General features: G+C 47.3%; 1 protein-coding gene across 1 annotated transcript in view; it reads right to left on the reverse strand.

Annotated features, from left to right (window-relative positions):
• lbh (LBH regulator of WNT signaling pathway) overlaps positions 1-14,512 on the reverse strand; it is a 472,239-nt gene extending 457,727 nt beyond the window's left edge. Inside the window, exon 1 of the mRNA XM_072458000.1 lies at positions 14,500-14,512. The gene's annotated coding sequence lies outside the window, so the exon portion shown is untranslated. The remainder of the gene's footprint in view (positions 1-14,499) is intronic.
• Positions 14,513-17,502: the final 2,990 nt, after the last annotated feature.

Raw genomic sequence — 17,502 nt, forward strand, 5'->3', positions numbered from 1 at the left:
CAATCCTCAGTACAACTTTTATACACAAGACATACATATTGTTGTAAAGGTGCACTATGTAACTTTCTTTTTTTGGAAGAGTCTGAAACCTTTTTTTTAATGGAGATGTTAAATGTCTGGTGTGGTAATGACCAGAATGCGCCCCCGGCCACTAGAGGGCACTGTGTGTTTGTCTCTGAGCTAGTTCTGTGGCTTCCCACGAGTCCGAAGGTTCATTAGTCCGAAGGTTCATTAAAGGTTCATTAGTCCCAAGGTACTCGCGGCTCTCCTCACCAAAGCTATGTCTCCGTGCAGCGGGCTCTCCTCGCCTCCCTTTGCCCCCACACACTGCTTTTTGGACTTTTCTAGTGTTGATGCACTTTTTATGATTAAACTCACGTATTTTCCAGAACCGACTTGTTTCTGTGCATAGCCTGAGCTCCTTATCGTATTATTAATGAATTAATTAACTCAAATAGCCCAGCAGTTTCAGCCGCGCGCCGCGGCTCTGTAGACACTCCCGTCTTGAGCTGAATTTCCTTTTTGACTACCAATCCTACGGTGATCGGATCACGCGTTTCTATATATACATATATCATTTCTATACTTATGATCAAATGAGGGCACAAAGCGGAGGATTCGAGATGTTCCCTTGTTATTTTTATATACACAGTACAACTTGCGGTGCCACCTGTGAGCAGCTGGTACATTAAACGTGACGAGCCCCAGTGCGTGTCTTCGTGCTTCGTGCACATTTTACAGACTGACTACATCCCGATGCCGTCTGCACCTTCACTTTAGCCTATGAGGAACTTTCGGACTAGTGAACCTTTAAAACCTTCGGACTAGCGAACCTTCGGTCTCGTGGCGGGTAACCGTTGAACCAGTTCTGTTTTTAGCGTTCAAAACCGTAAACATCAGGCACAGCCCCTCACCTCACTACTTCCGTTGAACTTGACTAACTTGTTCGTGAATCCGCTTTCGAGTTAGTTCTATTTTTATGGAGTTAAAGATTCCGCAACAGACAAATAGTCACGGGTAGATAATCCCAGACAACGTGTTAGAGTTGACTTTACGACGTACCCACTTCACCCAACCGCCATTAAGAAAGCTGCCACTGACTGCTTCTAATGATCATGTGTTATAAGATAAGATAAGCCTTTGGGGAAATTCCTCCATTCCAACACAAAGTAGGTACAGAAGTAAACCACAAATAACAGATAACTTATAGAAAACTTAAAAAAAAAAAAAAAAACACTCTTAATAGAAAAGCTCTTATATTCTTAATTAAAAGTAAATAATTATAATAATAACAATAGTAACACTAGAATATTGCACCAATATGATTGACATTATGTCAGAGTATTGCATATGAATATGAGAGTATTGCACATGATTATAACAGTATTGCACATGATTATGTCAGTATTGCACATGATTATAACAGTATTGCAGATGATTATGTCAGTATTGCACATGATTATAACAGTATTGCACATGATTATGTCAGTATTGCACATGATTATGTCAGTATTACACATGATTGTCAGTATTGCACATGGTTATATCAGTATTGCACATGATTATGTCAGTATTGCACATGATTATGTCAGTATTGCATATGAATATGAGAGTATTGCACATGATTATAACAGTATTGCACATGATTATGTCAGTATTGCACATGATTATAACAGTATTGCAGATGATTATGTCAGTATTGCACATGATTATAACAGTATTGCACATGATTATGTCAGTATTGCACATGATTATGTCAGTATTACACATGATTATGTCAGTATTGCACATGGTTATATCAGTATTGCACATGATTATAACAGTATTGCACATGATTATGTCAGTATTGCACATGGTTATATCAGTATTGCACATGATTATAACAGTATTGCAGATGATTAAGTCAGTATTGCACATGATTGTCAGTATTGCACATGATTATAACAGTATTGCACATGGTTGTATCAGTATTGCACATGATTATAACAGTATTGCAGATGATTAAGTCAGTATTGCACATGCTTATAACAGTATTGCAGATGATTAAGTCAGTATTGCACATGATTATAACAGTATTGCACATGGTTGTATCAGTATTGCAGATGATTAAGTCAGTATTGCACATGATTATGTCAGTATTGCACATGATTATAACAGTATTGCACATGGTTGTATCAGTATTGCACATGCTTATAACAGTATTGCAGATGATTAAGTCAGTATTGCACATGATTATGTCAGTATTGCACATGCTTATAACAGTATTGCAGATGATTAAGTCAGTATTGCACATGATTATGTCAGTATTGCACATGATTATAACAGTATTGCACATGGTTGTATCAGTATTGCACATGCTTATAACAGTATTGCAGATGATTAAGTCAGTATTGCACATGATTATGTCAGTATTGCACATCGTTATAAGATAACATAAGATAAGATAAGATAATCCTTTATTGTCCCACATGGGGAAATTTCATTGTTGCAACGCAGGTAGATACAGAGATAGATACAGAAGAACAGATCACTTATAGGAAGTCTGAAAAACACTTTCACTAGAAGATCTCCTATAAATAAATAAAAACTCCCATAGACAAAACCCAACAAGGGATGGAGGGGAAAAAATAATAAAGATAAAAATTAATAAATAAATACCATTACCTGTGATCACGACAGTAATTGCACATGAATATGTTTCACGACGGCACATGGATTGCACATGAATCACGACAGTAATTGTACATATGACAGAATTGCACATGGTTAGGTCAGTATTGTGAGTGTTCAGTACTAACAGTGTTTGTTATAAAGTCTGACAGCAGCAGGAAGGAAAGACCTACGAAACCTTTCCTTCACACATCGAGGGTGGATCAGTCTCTCACTGAAGCTGCTCTCCAGAGCGGACAGAGTGTCCTGCAGGGGGCGACACTCATGGTCCAGCATAGATGTGAATCTAGCCAGGACCCTCCTGTCCCCCACCTCCTGCACCGAGTCCAGAGCACAGCCCAGGACGGAGCTGGACTTCTTGATGACTCTGTCCAGCCTCTTCCTCTCCCTCTCTGTGATGCTGCTGCTCCAGCAGGCCACACCGTACAGGAGGGCTGATGCCACCACAGAGTCGTAGAAGGTCTTCAGGAGTGGCCCTGTCACTCCAAAAGACCCGAGTCTCCTCAGGAGGTAGAGCCGACTCTGGCTCTTCCTGTACAGTGCGTCTGTGTTATGAGTCCAGTCCAGTTTGTGGTTCAGATGAACACCCAGGTACTTGTATGAGTCCACTCTCTCAATGTCCCGTCCCTGGATGTTCACTGGTGAGGGGGCAGTGGGGTGGCGTCTGCGGAAATCCACCACCATCTCCTTGGTCTTCCCCGCGTTGATGAGGAGGTGGTTCCGCTGACACCAGTCCACAAAGTCCTGCTCCAGTCCTCTGTACTCCGCGTCATCATCGTCCGTGATGAGTCCGATGATGGCAGAGTCGTCAGAGAACTTCTGCAGGACACAGCTGTCCGTGTCGTGTCTGAAGTCTGCAGTGTAAAGGGTGAAGAGAAAGGGCGCGAGGACAGTGCCCTGGGGCGCCCCCACACTGCAGGTCCGAGTGTCAGACACACAGTCCCGGGCTCTCACAATGGTCCCAGAACCAGAAAGCGCACTGTTAGCATATCAGGTGTTGTTAGCATTACCGTGACTGGGCTCTAAACTCATCGCAGTGAATAATTGAAGTGTTTGGAAAGTGTGGAATACGTCTGGATCACTGCAAAATGTTTAGAATGAACTTGTGAGCACATCCACATTCATCGCACTACTCCATCCTCATGCTAACTTATTTTGAAGTGGATAACTACCAATTAATATCTTATTAATTAAACTCCAAATGATCCATGCTTCACTCTCATTCTTTTCTGGGTGTCATAAATTCCTAATAGCTCCTCACTGTATTACGAGACTGGAAATCAAAAGTTCACCCGACTGTCAATGCTAAAATGGAACTTTATCCCTTCTCATTTTCTGTAATTTATTTTCCTATGGCATTTATAATTCAGCAGCAGAGAGTTTTTAGAGTTTTCCTCGGGCGGAGCAGGCAGACTGATTACAATGATGGCCCCTGTCTCAAGTCCCACGTATTAAAAATTGTCCCTCTTTTCCATTGATGCCATATGATTGTATGTGAGGTATAGAAAACATGGCTTTCAGGGTTGTAATTTGTTGACGCCTATTGCTATTCCAATTTTGTGCGTAAAAGTTATGGCGTTATTGCGGTCATTATCTAAAGCCACGTTTCAACTGGCCCCGGTCCCCCAGATTGGTTCGGTTTAGAGCACTTTAGAACATTTACTTTCATGGTGGAGTGCGTCTCCTTGTTCAAGGCACGGCTCGGCTTGGGGTCAGCCCTATTATTGTGGTGATGGCACACCTCAGGCAGGAGGCCACTCCCCTCAGGCAGGAGGCCACTCCCCTCAGGCAGGAGGCCACGGTCCATCCAGACCAGAACCTCCCGCCACAAGAACAGTTTATTCCCTCGGCCGTTGGACATGAACACTTCCTAAACACTGCCATTGACAATGGCAATAAACCTTTTCTGATTCTGAACTTCTGGTTCATCCCCAGCAAAGCCTCAACGCTTTAAGCTCTCTTTATCAGAGTTGGGAGTAACGTGTTAATTAGCTAAAACAAGCACGTTCTGTTGTGCATCGGAGCTCTTGTCAATCCAATTTTATTTTAGCAATGTTTTTCCTTACTTTAGGACAGGTAATCTGTCAACATAATAGATAAATAAAACTCAGTTAACCGCGTTTACTTTGCTTGTTTATTTGACATTTTAATGATTTTGTTACTGTGTTCAGCAACGCACCGGGTTGTCTGCAAACGATATAGGTTATACAATAATGTTAATTATTGGTAATGCAAGAGTTCTCTAACGCCGTACTTTTATAACAAAGTAGCACAGTAACTCCAAGCATTAGTTTTCTAGGGCAGTAACAAGGTAACGTAACACTTTTAAAAGTGTAGGAGATTCTTACTAGTACAAGAACTGTGATGTTATTCATGCCCTCCCACTTATGAGAGAGCATGACCTTCAAAGTTGATATTGATTAAAGAATTGTTTCAAGATTTCAAATAACACACTGCATAAGAGCGTATATGTTTGTTATCATATTTTAAGAGTAATTTGTGGCATCAGCCATTTACTATGCATTTAACAATTCAATAATCAAATATCTAAATTAATTAATAAAAAAATACTTGTGCTCATTTATTTGAAGGTTTGTGACAACGTAACCGTGACATTGACCCCTATTCTGGAAATGAACACTTTACCAAATCTGGTTTATGAAGATTTATTGACCAAATAATTAAACAGCTAAATATGAATCTGAATGCAAACTAGTCGATAAAAGATGAAGACGCTAGACATGATTATTTTAGATCTATATATTTGTGTGTTAGAGTTAATTCTAAGATGATATAATCAGCCAGGCCGAGCCGCTCGGGAGCTCCAGGCTCTGACGGTGTCGACGGTGTCAGGCCAAAGAAGCACTGGATCAGGTCCTCGCGATCTGCGTTCTCCTGGGCTCTAAGGCATTCCTCAGATATAAAGGGCCATTGCTGATTTCACAGATGAGCCTGATGAAGAATGTTGGATCCAAGTTTTGTTGTTGACTTGAAAATGTGCAAAAAGGTCCTTTGCTTGAGTTTATATGTTGCAGTTTAAATCACGTCCAAAAACGGGCACGTAATTCTTATTTATAGAGGAGAGAAAAGTTAGCTTGAAAAGTGTCTCTGGAATGGCTTTGTTCCGTAGGTTAGCTTTGCATTGCTAGGCCAGAGATGAGCCATTATCTTGGGCTGAAATACTTCCTTCTTGAAGATTTGATAGAACTTAGTTTGCCTTATTCCTCTCTCTGACTTAGCCCAGCGGGGGTGGGTCAATCGTCTGTTCAATCAATCAGCACACACGCTGAGTCAGAGCTTGAAGAAGAGCCATTGGTTAGCATTACAATTAGGCCACATAAAACAGTTGACAAATGAACATGTAGAACACAATAACATTAAGTGCAGTAAAGTAATCTTGTGGACACAGTTTGCAATCAGATGATTGTTTACTAAAACCGCTTAGTCTTTATAGCGTTTTAGCTTTTGTCTTGGGAGAGAAAATGGCTCTGTGAGTTAATTTTTATCCAACAGAGATCATTTGATGGAAAAAAGTTTTTACCAATGTTCAAAGCGTGAAGTCTCTGATCTGTATGCAGAGGTCATCATTCTGCAGGTGGGGGTTGTACGATGATACAACCTTACCCGCATTCCTGTAGCAACGGCAACATTCAGAGGTCATCTATGTTTCGCTACAAAAGTAATGCTACCCAACACTGCTCTTTGCCTCAGCTGGCTCCTCTCAACGTGGTGGAGTAGCGGATCTACTTTGAGCTCCGTACGCGTAACTGAGCTCCTCACCCTATCTCTAAGGGAGCGCCCAGCCACCCGCAGAGGCAGAGAAAAGAGCTTTCCCTTTCGGCTCAGCTCCCTCTTCACCACAACAGTCCAATGCAGCAACTGCATCACTGCAGCCGCTGCACCGATCCGCCTGTCGATCTCACGCTCCATCCTTCCCTCACTCGTGAACAAGACCCCGAGATACTTGAACTCCTCCACTTGGGGCAAGGACACCCCACCCACCTGAAGAGGGCAAGACACCTTTTTCCGGTCGAGAACCATGGCCTCGGATTTGGAGGTGCTGATTCTCATCCCAGCCGCTTCACACTCGGCTGTAAACCGTTCCAGTGCATGTTGCAGGTCCGGGTTTGATGGAGCCATCAGGACAACATCGTCTGCAAACAGCAGAGATGAGATCCTGTGGTCCCCAAACCGGACACCCTCCCTTGACTGCGATGACTGATGAGTGTTTACAGTTTACTCTACTCTACTACTCTTCTTTGTATTCTAACAGCCCTGTAATGGGCTATCAACATCCTATTGTAAACTTACTGATTCTTGATCCGCTGGTTGAGAATGACTCTTGGATGAGAGTCGACTACCCTAACCCTAACCCTAACCCACACTCCCGAACAAATACACTGACATATTTAAAAGTTATATTTATTTTCTCAAGACATACAAATATTTTCTCCCTCCTCACAGTGTCTCAAAATGACAGGAGATGTAAAAAAGAATGTCTAACATCACTATGTGCAGCTGAAGAACTACCACCCCTTTCTCTTCTTTGGCAAAGAAGAGACCTGACACTGCTCCTCATTTATGGCCAGACTTTCCTGGAGCTCTTTGTTCTCTTGCTTCAGGGCAGAGTTGGCCTCCTCTAATGTGGTCAGAGCCTCAAATAGCTCCTCTATCTTCTGCTCCGCAGTTCTCAGCTGTTCTTCAAGGCTGTTCCTGAGGCTCTCCTTCTCCTGGCTGCCGTCCTTCACTTGCTTTGTCAGCTCGAATTGAGCCAGAGCAGAGACATGAGCAGCCTGGCATTTTATGACATGCTGCTGCTTCTGTATGGTCTCCTCCTGCTCTGTCGCTCTGCAGTGGAGTTCTTTCACTATATTTTCCAGCCCGACCTTCTCGTCCTGCAGGGTTTGAAGTTTGCTCTCAGCCTCATGGATGATGCTCCTCTGCTCGGTCAGGACGGTTGTCAGATAGGACACATTCTTCTCCAGTGCCTGACTCTCTCTCTCCTGCCGTTCCAGTTGTCTCTGAACCTCTCTGGTAGAACACTTCTCTTGGTCCAGGGCAGATTTGAGTGTGTCCACTTTTGTGTCCAGCTTATGTCTCAGTCGCTCCACTTTGTTCTGAGCTGCTGCGTAGGCCCATTCCTGCTGGTAAAGAGAGCTCTGTAGATTGAGCACCTGACCCCTCAGAACCTCTTTCTCCATTTGCTCCTGTTTCAGGTTCTGTTTGAGAGCTTCCTCCTGATGGGTCTTCTGTGTGATTGTATCGAGGAGACCCTGGGTTTGCCTTTCTGTTCTCTTGAGTTGGGATATGATTTCCTCCTTCAGTGCAATAAAAGCAGAGTCCTTCTCCTTGTTGTGCTGTTTCAGGAAATTTTCCTTCCACTGTTCAAACTGGGTTTGGGGCCGAGTTTTTAATGAGGTTTGGCCCTCTTCCTTCTGGCTCTTCAACTGCTGTCTCAGCTCCTCGTTCTGTTTGAGTAGATCCTCTCTGGAGGCCTGGTTCTCTAACCCAAACTGCTGATGAAACATTTCTCCCTCTGGGCCCACAGACATGTTACATATGCCTGTAGTATAACTCGCTCAAGTTTTCTAACCGATGTGTCGTGTCCGTCAAAGTCTGGAAGTGAATGAGGCTAAAATTTAAAGGTCACACATATAAGTAGATCCCCATGTGACATCATCACGCGCATCACAAAGGAATAATTACATCATATATTATTTCTTTGTAACATCACCAAGGGAAGAAGAAGTGGGAGAGGGGGGAGAATAGAAGAATAAAGTCTAAAAAATAAAGCCTAAAGAATAAAGCCTAAAGAATTAAGCCTAGAATAAAGCCTAAGATGTTCGGCGGAAGCCTTGAACTGAAGAATGAAGTCTAAAGAATAAAATCTTTAAAGAATAAAGTCTAACGAATAAAGTCTAAAGAATAAAGTCTGGCGGTAATGTAACGCTTGGATACCAGCCGCCGTAATCACTGATGGTACGAGTTCACTGTATAGCAACTGATGCCAAAGGCGAAGAAAAAGAAGAATTATATCAATGCAGGTCCATTAATGTCCGTTGGGATGTTTGGGACATACGCTCCAGGGTCCCTGGCCATGGTGGGTGTTATAAACTGTGCTGCTTAGACTCAAAAGAGGACTGAGAGGCTTGCTAAAGCTGCAGGAAGATTCTTTGGAATAAAAGCGCTTGAGTGGGCAGAAATAGAAAACAGGCTAAAGGCGCTAAATGGGAGTCAGAGTGACGGAGGTCTACTTTTGGGGAATCAGAGTGATCAGAGTGAAGAAATAGAGGTGGGGGTGGTCTCCTGTCCTCGCCCAGTCTAGTAGATGCACGGCTACCAAGCAACGACATCAGTGGAAATATTGTTGTTGTTGTTGTTGTTGTTGTTTTATGGCGGTTGGCATCCAAGTGTTGCATTACCGCCAGACTTTATTCCTCAGACTTTGTCGTAGTTGTTGTTGTTGTTGTTTTATGGCGGTTGGTATCCAAGTGTTACATTACCGCCAGACTTTATCCCTTAGACTTTATTCCAGGGAGACTCTTCTTGTTGTTGTTGTTGTTGTTGTTTTATGGCGGTTGGCATCCGAGTGTTGCATTACCGCCAGACTTTATTCCTCAGACGTTTCGTAGTCCTCAGACTCTGTCGTAGTCCGTAAAAGTACTCCTCCCATTGCTTTGGCGTTACAAAGCCCATGAGGTCATGATGTGTTTTTGTGACTAGAATAGTTGTTGTGTCAGAGACCAACCGGCTTTATTCCAGGGAGACTCTTCTTCACCTTCCTCGCCCTCTTTGACGTTCGGTGCTTTGGAAGTACAAAGCCCATGAGGTCATGGGACGTCTTTGTCGTTTTATCCTTTAGAAGTCCTTCTTCCATCACTTTGGCGTTTCTAGGCCCATGAAGTCCAAGCGCGTTAGAACATCCTCTTGCTCCTCATCCTCGGCTCGGTCTCCAACACCCCCCACCTCTATAAACGTTTACCCAGCCCTGTGCTACATAAGTAAGCAACCACAGCCTGACACAAACCCTGTGACTGGATCGCCAGAACGTTCCGCAGATTGAACTCCCGCCCATTATTCCGAAACCACAAGGCCAACCCGGCCCTTTCCCTATCATAAGCCTCACAGCCAATCAGCACATGCTCGACAGTCTCTGGCACCCGACAGTGACCACACAGACCGGTCGGATGTTTGCCTATCCTACTCAGTGACCAATTGAGTCCAGTATGGCCAATCCTCATGCGGGCGAAGGCCCTTTCCTCCCACGCGTTCCTACCCATAGACCCGCAAGGACCCACACTACCCTGTATGTGATAGAGATGCCGTCCAGTAAAACAGTGGCTCCAAAATTCCTGCCAAAGGCCGACCACATGACTCTTGATAACGGGCTTGATTTCAGACTTGCCCAACTCAACCGCCACATCAATTGATGGCCGCCGAAGGGAACGTTTAGCCAGTGCATCAGCCATTTCGTTACCATCCACCCCCACATGCGCAGGGACCCAAATGAAGGAAACCCTCACATCCTTCCTGGACAGGGAGAGCATCAGACAGAAGATGCCATTCAACACATCCTGTCTGCAATCCGATTTCCCAGATTTAATGCTTTGCAATGCAGAAAGGCTGTCAGAGGCCACCACAATGCCGCAACACTGCAAAGCAGATTCCGCCCATTCCAACGCCAACCGTATCGCTATAAGTTCCGACGTGAAAACAGAAAGGCGATCTGTCAACCTCTTCTTGACCGCCAGCCCCAGGTCAGGCACAAAATAAGCGGCGCCAGTACGCCCACTCTCAGGATCCCTAGACCCGTCGGTATAAATGAACACATCACCTGAGTGCTTATCGATGAGCGCTTTAATGGCAAACTGCGGTGCCCTCCCAGCGACTCCTCTAAGCTTGCCATGCAAGCTAACATCAACAGGAGCCGGGACAAACTTCCACGGAGCTATAGCAGACAAAGCCACCGACGGGCTCACACGCAGATCACCAACCCCCGCAAGCCGCGCCTTCGCATTTCCTACCTGGCTGAAAACCATACCGCCAGCCTCACTCTGCCCCCCATCAACCCTGAGAAAGTCCCTCACCGGGTGAGAGCTCGTATGACCTTGCACATTCACCCAGTAAGCCAACAGAAGTTCTAGCCTCCGGAGCCGTAACGGCAATTCCCCCAACTCAATCTGCAGCGCCGAGACAGGGGAGGTCCTAAAAGCCCTACAGCAGATGCGCAAGGCCTGGGCTTGCTCCACATCAAGCTTCTTTAAGTTAGTCTCAGCCGCAGACATGTAGGCTATACAGCCATAATCAATAGCCGCCCTCATGACGGCCCGATAAATACCCAGGAGCGACCTTCTGCTGGCCCCCCAGTCCTGGCCGGATAGACAACGAAGCAAGTTATTCACCCTTTTGCATTTACCACTGACCTCATCAATGTGCCGACGCCAACTAAGCCTCTCGTCAAAGGTGACCCCCAAGAACCTCACCTCCCTGACCTGTTCGAGCACCTGCCCATGCAGTCGAAGGGAGACGTCCCTATGCCCATTGAAGAAACAGATCACTTTAGACTTCCGTACGGAAAGTTTAAACCCCCACTTCAGGGTCCACTGCTCCACCTGCTGTATTGCCCTTTGCAGTTTCGCCTCGTAAAACCGGAGATTCCTCCCTCTCACCCATAGAGCGCCATCGTCAGCATAAAGGCTCCTCCCAACAGACCCATCCACGTCGTCAAAGATGTCCTTAATCATAACATTGAACAAGATAGGGCTACACACACTCCCCTGCGGGATCCCATTCTCCACCCCATAGACCCCAGAGTAAGCAGCGCCCACTCTGGTTTGGATACGCCGGCCAGACAGAAAGCTCCGGACCCAGTTAAACAGTTTACCCTTCACACCACACTTCCGCAGCTTAATGAGGAGCCCATCCTTCCAAACCATATCGTACGCCTTCTCCACATCAAAGAGCACCGCAATAACCTTTTCTTTCTGAGCCCTGGCCAGCTGGATATCAGATTCCAAACACAACACGGAATCCATGGTGTTCCTGCCCCTACGGAAACCACTCTGGTGCGCGGGAAGCAAACCCTGACTCTCCAAGAAGTAATCCAACCGCTCGGTAACCATGCGCTCCATCGTTTTCCCGAGCTGCGACGTCAAGGCAATCGGCCTATAACTTGAAGGGTCAGACGCTGGCCTACCCGGCTTCAGAACCGGCACCACCGTAGACTGTTTCCACGCAGATGGAACACAACCTGAATCCCAAACACGGTTGAAAAGACCCAGGACTAGCCCAAGCGTGTCATCAGTCAAATGAGAGAGCATGTCATAGCACACCTCATCTTTACCCGGGGCTGTCTGTTTCGCCTTAGAAAGTGCTCTCCTTAGCTCAAACAAACTAAACGGAAGGTCAAGGTCATCTTGAGTCGAAGGCTGGTGCCCAATCAGCTCAGAATTCTGGGCCAAAGTACTCTCCCTGTAGTGCCTTTCCGCAGGTGAGAGATTGTCAGAGCTGTGCACCGACACAAAGGTGCTGGCCAACAGTTCAGCTTTGTCAACGTCGCTGACTGCTTCAACACCATTCAGTATTAGGACTGGGGTCCCATGACGGCGCTCAACCCCATGCATCCGCTTAATCATCCCCCAAACATCCCCGAGACGCGTTTCTCTCCCAATTTTGGAACAATACCGCCTCCAATAGGCACTCTTGGCCGTTCTCACAGTTTTCCGCACAACAGCGCGGGCCCTCTTGTAGTCAATGAGGGCACCCTCAGTGTGGGCAACCCTTAGCCGGCGAAACGCCGCATTTCTCGCCCTAACAGCATGACCACATGCTTCAGTCCACCACGGCACCCGCTTCCTATGTCCACTACCACCACTCTTAGGAATCGTGCCTACCGCTGACTGCGTGATGAGCGAGACAATTGCACTATTGAGATCATCCACCTGAGTCAATCCTCCTTCCTGCAGAACCCCAGAACCATCATCAGCTTTCCTCAGGAAAGCCCCCCAGTTCGCCCTTGCCAACTGCCACCTCTGGATCCTCGTCCCCCTGACCACACAGCTCCCAAAGCCAATCACGGTGCGGACTAGATAGTGATCGCTACCAAAAGAAAGATTACCAAGAACCTCCCAACTACAAACACCAGCTAACTCCTTGGACACAAGTGTAAGATCTATTGCACTTTCTGCACCGGTCCCCATATCATAGCGGGTCCCACCCCCATCATTCAGACAAACCAACTCCCTTTGATTGATAAAACCCTCTACCACCTGCCCATACCTATCGGTACCACTACCGCCCCACAAAGCGCTATGCGCATTAAAATCCCCACACCACACGGCCTTTCCCCGAACATCCTTACCGATACTATGTAAGGACTCTAACGTTAACTCACCACACGGATTATAAAGGTTAACCACAGTAACAGCTTCACCACCCAGCCAGACCCTCACCGCCAGGGCCTCCGGCGCTTTACTCACACTGACAACAACGTAATTTAGGTCATCTCGGACAAACACAGCCACACCTCCGCCTCTACCCTGCACCCTATCATTCCTAACACACACATACCCTTGTATCCCAAAACCCCACCTAGGTCGTAACCAAGTCTCCTGCACGCACATAACGTGAGGCTTGTTCAACAAGGTAGAGACAAAATGCTTAAATTCCTGGCCATTAGCACGAAGACTACGCGCATTCCATTGCAAGACAACCACCGCCATTATGAGCCCCCGGAACCTGACGGCGCATCGGGAGCCCCCCCACTCCCACTGCCAGAATGGGGCAGGGCGCCCTCACGCAGCGCATCCTCTATCTCCGTCCACTCGGGGCCCCCAGCTCCAAAGTACTTCCCTGCAGCCTTAGCGATGATCTTAGTCTTTTCGGATCTCTTCTTGGTTTGCCCAGTACAGTTAATCACTTCCACTATAAAGAGGAAGAAATCTTTCCTCTTCACAACCAGTACATCCTCCGCACCCACAGGGCCTCTGCCCGTGGAAGCCACACTCACAGGCATCCCAGTGGGGACCTCCCCCTGGCCGCGGGCAACGCTGCCCCCTCCCCTGTCGCCTAGGACACCAGCAGCACTGGCAGCCCCCACTGCATCCACCGTCACCTGACTACCAGACACCTTCTTGACCGCATCCGCGTAGGATATGCCTTGAGAGGCTCTAACTTGTTGCACCTCAGCAGCCCTCTTGCTGAACACGCATCCCCCGTAGGCAGAGCTATGCTCTCCCCCACAGTTACAGCACTTGAGTTTTGCTCCGTCGTCACACTTCCCATACTCGTGGTCTCCTGCACATTTACCACACTTCTGCTTCCCTCTACAGACCGCTGCAATATGCCCAAAGCGCTGGCACTTGAAGCAACGCAGGGGCGGCAGAACATATGGGCGTACGCCATAGCGCATGTACCCAACGCACACCACACGAGGCAGGATCCCACCTTCAAATCTAATCATTATCGACAGGCTGTCACACCTTACCCCATCCCGGGTCATCTTCAACCGCCTAGCATCCACCACCTTAGCTCCAGTCAAATTCTCCTTTATGTCATCCACAGATGTCGTCGTAGGGACGCCTACTATAACTCCCCTGACCGTGCCTCTTACAGCATCAGACACAAGAATGTCCTTCCCCCCCAGACACTTAGCTTCAATCGCCTTACTTTGCTGAGCCACGTCCTTGCACACGACCAGCAGCGAGCCATCCCTAAGGACACTCGCATGCTTGACCACTCCCACAGCTACAGTCAGGCTCCTTGTCAACGCCATCGGATCCCACCCCTTAAAGGACGCATTATCCTGCGCGAGCTTTATGAACACCTTACACTCTGAACTCACATCCCCGACATCTGCAACCCCCCCGCCCTGCTCCTCACTGAGAGAGCCCTCCATAGACGAGCAAGAAGACGCCCTACGCTGCACAGGATCAGTGGCTCCAGGGGAGTCCTCCCCGCTGTTCATATCGTCACCGACCAGGTCACGCTTCCTCTTCTTCTTCCCCGTCATACGGACCGAGGCGTTCCTCTATGTTGCCGTAATATCCAAACTGTTGTCGTTGTTGTTTTTTATGGCAGTTGGCATCCAAGTGCACGAGGTAGTCCTCAGACTCTCCAGCTTCATTCTATATTAAAGCCTATAGAATGAAGCTGTACGGCGGAAGCATCGAACGTCAAAGACGGAGAGGAAGATGAAGAAGAGTCAGCCCTGGAATAAAGCCGGTCGGACTCTCCTTGGAAGTTGTTGTTGTTGTTGTTTTATGGCGGTTGGCATCCGAGTGTTGCATTACCGCCAGACTTTATTCCTCAGACGTTTCGTAGTCCTCAGACTCTGTCGTAGTCCGTAAAAGTACTCCTTCCATTGCTTTGGTGTTACAAAGCCCATGAGGTCACGATATGTCTTTTTGACTAGAATAGTTGTTGTGTCAGCGAAACAAACGCCTTTATTCCAGGGAGACTCTTCTTCATCTTCCTCTCCCTCTTTGACGTTCGGTGCTTTGGAAGTACAAAGCCCATGAGGTCATGGGACGTCTTTGTTGTTTTACAAAGCCCATGAGGTCACGGGACGTCTTTGTCGTTTTATCCTTTAGAAGTCCTTCTTCCATCACTTTGGCGTTTCTAGGCCCATGAAGTCCAAGCGCGTTAGAACATCCTCTTGCTCCTCATCCTCGGCTCAGTCTCCAACACCCCCCACCTCTATAAACGTTTACCCAGCCCTGTGCTACATAAGTAAGCAACCACAGCCTGACACAAACCCTGTGACTGGATCGCCAGAACGTTCCGCAGATTGAACTCCCGCCCATTATTCCGAAACCACAAGGCCAACCCGGCCCTTTCTCTATCATAAGCCTCACAGCAAATCAGCACATGCTCGACAGTCTCTGGCACCCGACAGCGACCACACAGACCGGTCGGATGCTTGCCTATCCTACTCAGTGACCAATTGAGTCCAGTATGGCCAATCCTCATGCGGGCGAAGGCCCTTTCCTCCCACGCGTTCCTGCCCATAGACCCGCAAGGACCCACACTACCCTGTATGTGATAGAGATGCCGTCCAGTAACACAGTGGCTCCAAAATTCCTGCCAAAGGCCGACCACATGACTCTTGATAACGGGCTTGACTTCAGATTTGCTTAACTCAACCGCCACATCAATTGATGGCCGCCTAAGGGAACGCTTAGCTTTGTCCCGGCTCCTGTTGATGTTAGCTTGCATAGCAGACTGGAAGGAGTCACTGTGAGGGCACCGCAGTTTGTTGTTCAGGCGCTCATCGATAGGCACTCAGATGATGTATTTATTTATACCGACAGTACAGAGTGGGCGTACTGGCGCTGCTTATTTCGTGCCTGACCTGGGGCTGGCGGTCAAGAAGAGGTTAACAGATCGCCTTTCTGTTTTCACATCGGAACTCATAGCGATACGGTTGGCATTGGAATGGGCGGAATCTGCTTTGCAGTGTTGCGGCATTGTGGTGGCCTCTGACAGCCTTTCTGCATTACAACAGCATTAAATCTGGGAAATCGGATTGCAGACAGGATGTGTTGAATGGCATCTTCTGTCTGATACTCTCCCTGTCCAGGAAGGATGTGAGGGTTTCCTTCATTTGGGTTCCTGCGCATGTGGGGGTGGATGGTAACGAAATGGCTTATTCACTGGCTAAACGTTCCCTATCAATTTATGTGGCGGTTGAGTTAAGCAAATCTGAAATCAAGCCCGTTATCAAGAGTCATGTGGTCGGCCTTTGGCAGGAATTTTGGAGCCACTGTGTTACTGGACGGCATCTCTATCACGTACAGGGTAGTGTGGGTCCTTGCAGGTCTATGGGCAGGAACGCGTGGGAGGAAAGGGCCTTCGCCCGCATGAGGATTGGCCATACTGGACTCAATTGGTCACTGAGTAGGATAGGCAAACATCCGACCGGTCTGTGTGGTCACTGTCGGGTGCCAGAGACTGTCGAGCAAGTGCTGATTCGCTGTGAGGCTTATGATAGAGAAAGGGCCTTGTGGTTTCGGAATAATGGGCGGGAGTTCAATCTGCGGAACGTTCTGGCGATCCAGTCACAGGGTTTGTGTCAGTTGTTGTTGTTGTTGTTGTTTTATGGCGGTTGGCATCCAATTGTTGCATTACCGCCAGACTTTATTCCTCAGACTTTTCGTAGTCCTCAGACTGTCGTAGTCCGTTGTTGTTGTTGTTGTTGTTTTATGGCGGTTGGCATCCAAGTGTTGCATTACCGCCAGACTTTATTCCTCAGACTTTGTCGTAGTCCTCAGACTCTGTCGTAGTCCGTAAAAGTACTCCTTCCATTGCTTTGGTGTTACAAAGCCCATGAGGTCATGATATGTCTTTGTGACTAGAATAGTTGTTGTTGTTTCAGAGACCAACCGGCTTTATTCCAGGGAGACTCTTCTTCATCTTCCTCTCCTTCTTTGACGTTCGGTGCTTCCACCGTACAGCTTTATTCTTTAGGCTTCATTCTATAGGCTTTAATATGTCCACTGATGTCGCTGCTTGGTAGCCGTGCGTCTACGAGACTGGGCGTCTACGAGACTGGGCGAGGACAGGAGACCACCCCCACCCCCATCTCGTCACTCTGATCACTCTGACTCCCCACAAGCAGACCCCCATCACTCCGACTCCCATTTAGCGCCTTTAGCCTGTTTTCTATATCTGCCCAATCAAGCTCCTTTGTTCCAAGGAATCTCCCTGCAGCTTTAGCAATGATCCTGATCCTTTCAGTTCTGCTTTGAGTCTGAGCAGCACAGTTTACAACATCCACCATAAAGAGTACAAAATCCTCTCTATCCACAACCAGGGTATTCTCATTAATTCTGG

Source organism: Eucyclogobius newberryi, unplaced genomic scaffold (assembly GCF_026437365.1).
Source record: "Eucyclogobius newberryi isolate DKJ021-1_F unplaced genomic scaffold, fEucNew1.0.hap1 SCAF_21, whole genome shotgun sequence".
NCBI classification, from domain to species: domain Eukaryota; kingdom Metazoa; phylum Chordata; class Actinopteri; order Gobiiformes; family Gobiidae; genus Eucyclogobius; species Eucyclogobius newberryi.